Source organism: Mauremys reevesii, linkage group 9 (genome assembly GCF_016161935.1).
Source record: "Mauremys reevesii isolate NIE-2019 linkage group 9, ASM1616193v1, whole genome shotgun sequence".
Lineage (NCBI taxonomy): Eukaryota > Metazoa > Chordata > Testudines > Geoemydidae > Mauremys > Mauremys reevesii.
In genome coordinates this window covers 63,740,921-63,746,367 of record NC_052631.1, presented here as the reverse complement: position 1 = coordinate 63,746,367, position 5,447 = coordinate 63,740,921, and the positions used below count along the sequence as shown (strand labels likewise).

Sequence of the window (5,447 nt, the reverse complement as noted above, 5' to 3'; positions counted from 1 at the left end):
TGCAAACTGGCCTCACTGGCTGACTATGTAGGAGAACAGAAACCCTTTGTTACCGCAGGAGAGTCTCTTCAATGCTGCACTCTTTGCATGGCTTTCAGAGGTCACCGTGAAACACGACTACCCTGCGCCTAGGAGTCTCTCAAGGAGCTGCCTGCGCACTCACTTGGCACCCACCAGTAATGGTCTCTGACAGTGGCATTGCAGAGGGAGCTTAGCAGACCGTCCCTTCTATGACTTCCTGAATTGCTGCCAGGACTGATTCTAAGAGAAGAGCGGATTTCTCCTCTGCGCTAGGGAGATTCTCATAGGAAAAGCAGCTGTGGTGCGGGAGGGGGCAATACAAGCACCATCCCTGAGCCCTTGAATAGCAGCAACTAGGACTTTGGGAGCCAGGGGATTGGTGTGTCTTGCTGGGAGAGCAGAGCTGAGAGCAGAAAAGGGCATTGGAGGAATTGTAGAAAAGTCAGTGTCATGGCCGGGTCATGAGCAGCCAGACCTAGTGCTCAGAGGCAGAGTCTACACTCAGAAGACAGGAGTCGAGAGTCAGCTGGGTCAGGATACTGGAAGAGCAGAAGCAAAAGACCAAATTGTGTTCAGACCCTCAAATCCGATGAGCCACAGCGAGTCACATGGTCCAGAAGACAGGGGAGCCCCGTGAGCAGACAGCTTCTTGTTCCTGCTGTTGGTTTAAGGAGGTCCCGGGGCCGATTAGCTGCTCTGGGACTTTGCCAATAGGCCTCAGGGATGGAGCCTCAAACTGGGTCTGACTTTGTAAGTCGTAGGTAAGCAGTTTTAATAGGCTTCCAGATGGCCTGCTGGAGTGTGGCTGCTCCCATGAACCCTGCAGACCCGAGTGATCTTCTGAGTGATCTCTCCCGCTCAAACCTCCAGCAGGAAACAGTCTCCAGGATCCCAGACACGTCCTCTGAGAATAAAAACAAAGTCATGATGACAACTAGGCTATGGAACAGGAAGCCCAAAGTGCCCAGAAGAGTGAATGGTTTTTACCTCCACGAGATACCTGGGATCTTCCATCTAAGCCTCAATGGGACCCATGTTGCTTGGTTTGACAGGATGAGATCATGTGTCCCCACTGCTCTCTGAGCTGGGCTGGCTGCAGCATACGTCTGTGGAAGAGGCTGGGCCAGAGACTGGAAGAGAGATGTTGCAGTCAGGTCCAGGCACCCCAGAAAGAGAACAGAGGGTCTGAAACCGAAAGGCTAAGCAATCAAATCAGCAGATTCGACAGAGAATTTTTGTACCGCACAGGGACATCAAATAAGGTCTGTTAGGAAAGCGGAGATGTTAGTCTGAAACTGCTAAGGCCACAATTGTGACTCTTATGATTCAGTTTGAGTCACTACAAAGTGTGTTTTGTTTTTTTTGTCTGTTTGAAATTTGTCTCTTTCTCTTGCTTAGTATCACTTAAATCTCTTCTTTGTTACTGTGCTTCCCAAAGCCCTCAGTGTTGTGTGTGTGAGTGAAGTGTGAGTCTCCAGCCTACCTACCAGGCTGAGCTGTGCCCTGTTTCTTTCAAGGTAGCGAATAATTTCGGAGCGGTGCGGGGCACAGAGTCCACAGGCAGTTCACCAGACATCTCCTGTGAAGCCCAAAGAGAACAAAGGAGCAGGAGAGATTCAGGCCACACTGACCCATGGGAACTTCCCACAGAAGAGGCTGCACAGTGCTCCAGACACAGCCAGCAGGATCCTTCCCACAAGCTGGGCCATGTCCTTCCTCCCAGCCCCACAGCTTCTTCCCCACCCCAGCCTCAGTAACCCCTCCCATCTCCCTGGTCTCCCACCCACTCGCCAGTACCAGGCTGTTTCCATAATGGAAGCAGCTTTGTACCAGAGTTCACTGGCCACTAGATCCGAGGCTGCTCTGTTTGTCCATGGGCGTAGCAGGTTCATTTCCCTTTGCAGGATCTCTGACAGGTCTTGCTGCTGCTCCCTCAAGATTACCAGCTGCATCTGCAGCTCTGCCTGCACTTCCTTCTGCTTCTGGGAGTTTCTAGGAGCTGCTGGAGAAACCCTGAGCCCTGCTTTGCCTGCTTAACCAGTCCCTGAACTCAAATGGGATTCCCACTTGCGGGGACGGACCTTCCTTCAGTATCCAAGACTTCCATGAGCCATCGCAGATGACGAGAGGAATTCATTTCTGCTGACGATGCCAATAATCAATGAATCTACTCATTGTTAGGTGCCTCTGGTCCTCCATCGACGGTCACTCCAGCACCATGGCAGTCTCTCTGCCTGGTAATTCGGCCCTCTGGCCGGCTCACTACTTTTAGTCACCGCTTCTGGGGCTCAGTTTGTGACACAGTAAAAGTCCAAAAAGGTCTTCCCAGAGAAAAAAGTTCTTCTCCTCTCACTGGGGCTCTGGCTCAGCCTGCAGCCCCCTTGCTGGGCTTGGTAACCTCTCTGGGTGCATTTATGCCCCCTTCTTTGGGGTCAGTAGAGGAACCCGGTCCCATCCTGAACCTGGTAGCAGCCCAGGGCTCTGTGCTCAACAGCTAGGTCTGCTCTTTTCTCTTTGCTGCAGGTTTCCCTGGGCACATCCTACCTCTCTTCTCAAGTTCCCTTCTAGGCTTTCCTTGCTGCTTTCAACTTCCTACCTAGTTCTCATTCCAGTGCATAGCCCAGCTAGGCTTTATCGCCGCTGCAGTCTGGTTCTTTCGGGGCCAATACATGGTCCCTCGGAGGTAGGACTCATTCTGTAATCAATTTGGCTAAGCCCCAGGCTGTGCCGCCCAGGGGAAAGCACTCTCCTTTCCCTTGTACAGACCTGCTCTGCCCAGGCCTGCTCTTCTTGGGTCGAGGTGAGTCTTGCCCACATGCTCAGGGTTTAGCTGATCGCCATAGCTGGGCTTTTCACCTTCCTCTGCAGTACAGGGCCTGGTTCACTTGCTGGAGGAGTCTCTGCACCTTAAAGTCTTGAAACCATTATTTGAGGACTTGAGGGTGGGGTAGCACGGCCTAGTGGACAAAGTCCATATAATCCCTCTTTGCAGCAGGGTAGAACAGCCTTGCGGCCAACGTTCATATAATCCAGGCCTGCACAACATAAGGCCCGCGGAGCCTCACTGTGCGGCCCACGAGGGGATTCTAAATCCCCCGCACACGGAGCTGTGTGGGCAGCCCAGAGCCCTTTGAATCCCGGCTGCGGCCAGGAAGCAGAGAGCTCTGGGCTGCCGGCAACCGCGGGGAGCCCTTTGAATCTCAGCCGCGGCTGGGAGTCAGAGGGCTCTGGGCTGCCGGCAGCTGCGGAGAGCCCAGAGCCCTTTAAATCCCAGCCGCGGCCGGGAATCAAAAGGCTCTGGGTTGCCCACAGCGGCGGGGAGCCCAGAGCCCTTTAAATCCCAGCCGCAGCCAGGAATCAAAAGGCTCTGGGCTGCCGGCAGCCACGGGGAGCCCAGAGCCCTTTAAATCCCAGCCGTGGCGGTGAATCAAAAAGCTCTAGGTTGCCCGCAGCTTCGGGGAGCCCAGAGCCCTTTAAATCCCAGCCGCGGCCAGGAGTCAGACGGCTCTGGGCTGCCCACAGCGGCGGGGAGCCCAGAGCCCTTTAAATCCCAGCCGCGGCCGGAAATCAGAGGGCTCTGGGCTGCCCGCAGCCGCAGGGAGCGCAGAGCCCTTTAAATCTCAGCCAGAGTCGGGAGTCAGAGGGCTCTGGGCTGCCCACAGATTCCCGGCTGCGGCTGGGATTTAAAGGGCTCAGGGCTCCCCGCGGCTGCCAGCAGCCCAGAGTGGTTTGAATCCCAGCACGCGACCGCTGTTTGCACCCTCCCCAACTGCCCCCAGAACCCCACCCCTATCTAACACCGCTGGTCCTTGTCCCCGTATACCCCGCTCCGTCGACTCGGGCCCCTACCTGCCCCCCCGTCCCCCACCCCCTCCCTAAACGCCGTTGCCCCTTGTCCCCCACTGGCACCCTCCCACGACCCCTGCTCCAACTGCCCCTCGGGACCCCAGCCCCTATCTAAGCCTCCCTTCTCCTTGTCCCCAACTGCCCCCTCCTGAGACTACCCCAACTTTCCACCAGGACCCCACCCCCTACCTGTCCCCTGATAAACCCCTGGGACTCCCATGCCTATCCTACTGCTGCCTGTCCCCTGACTGCCCCCCTGAACCTCTGCCCCATCCAGCCCCCACAGCTCCCTGTCCCTTGACTGCCCCTTGGAACTCCCTACCCCTTCTCCAACCTCCAGCCCCTTACTGTGCCACTCAGACCAGCGTGTCTGGCTCCATGCAGCTCCAGACACATTGCTGCCATACTCCCCCGTGGAGCCCACAGCGCCACCCCCCCAGCACCTGCCTTCCAGACTTTAACACCTCAGGATTCAGGAGTGCTCAAGCTCAGTTTGGGCAGCTGTTACTTCATTTCTCCCAAATCAAATATACTGATCCACTGTAACTTGCTGTAGAAAAAGCAGGATAAAATTGAGCAAGAAATGCTTATTAGGACTGGAATTGCTATTTTCAGCAGCCATTGCCTTTTTGTTTGTTTAAGGAAGACAGTGATATTGCATAGGCAAATTCCCCATAGAAAGAAAGAGTGGAACAAAAGAATAATAAAGGCACCTCAACTTTTCCTCATTTATGGAGGACAGTCTTATAATATGCATCCAGATATCCTCCAATCACACAAGCTGAAAATTGTTCCACTTTACTGCAGCTCTGTAACCATATGGGAACCAATCCTGTCTGTGTTTTGTGCACATCCAAAATTCCTGCTGAATGACCTGCCCTGGGAGCGTTACTAGTGACCCAGGGCTGGGGAGGCAGGAGGTGTGTGGGGGGGGAGGCACTGGTGGGGGGAGCCCAGGCTGGGGCAGCAGCAGGTGGAGGGAGGGCACTGGGGGGGAGGAAAGGGGGAAGCCCAGCGCTGGGGCGGCAGGGGTGTGGGTCAGTGGGGAGAGCCCAGGATTGGGGCAGCAGGAGGGTACAGGGGAGCCCAGGGCTGGGACGGGGGCAGCCAAGTTTTTTTTGCTTGGGGCAGCAAACACCTAGAGCTGACCCTGCCAGGTTCCCCAGCCACCGGAGCCCTGGGCCCTTTAATTTGATTCCTGAGGGCTCCCAGCCACCTCTTCAGCTGGGAGACCCTGGTTGATTTAAAATAAAGTATCACCTCCCCACCCCAACCTTCCTTTTTGGCCCACAGCAGTTTTGGTGGGGCGGCGCTGGGGAAGGAGGGTTTGTTTCGCAGGGCTGGGCGGCCCTGGGGCGGGTGTTTCTGCGGGCCGGGAGGTTTCGGCCCTCGGCTGTTTTCTTTGGAGGAATGTGGCCTCGCCGCTTTACGAGTTGTGCGGGCCTGATATAATCCCCCCTTTCAGGCGGGGTAGCGTGGCCAGAGTCCACATAATCCTTCACGGTTGGACTCGGGCCCACCCTCTCCTCTGAGCCCCAAGCCAGGGCCCTGATAGCTGCAAGCTCTACTTGCCGCTCGCT

The 5,447-nt window shown here is 55.8% G+C and overlaps 1 long non-coding RNA gene across 2 annotated transcripts; it reads right to left on the bottom strand.

Annotated features, from left to right (window-relative positions):
• Positions 1-816: 816 nt before the first annotated feature.
• LOC120372485 lies at positions 817-1,731 on the bottom strand. Of its 2 annotated transcripts, none has more exons than XR_005585006.1 (3): positions 1,509-1,731; positions 1,022-1,151; positions 817-925 (listed from the first exon to the last, which is right to left on the bottom strand). It is a non-coding gene; the product is annotated as an uncharacterized LOC120372485 (long non-coding RNA). The 2 variants fall into 2 exon arrangements; XR_005585005.1 differs by having other exon boundaries at positions 835-925; positions 1,009-1,151.
• Positions 1,732-5,447: the final 3,716 nt, after the last annotated feature.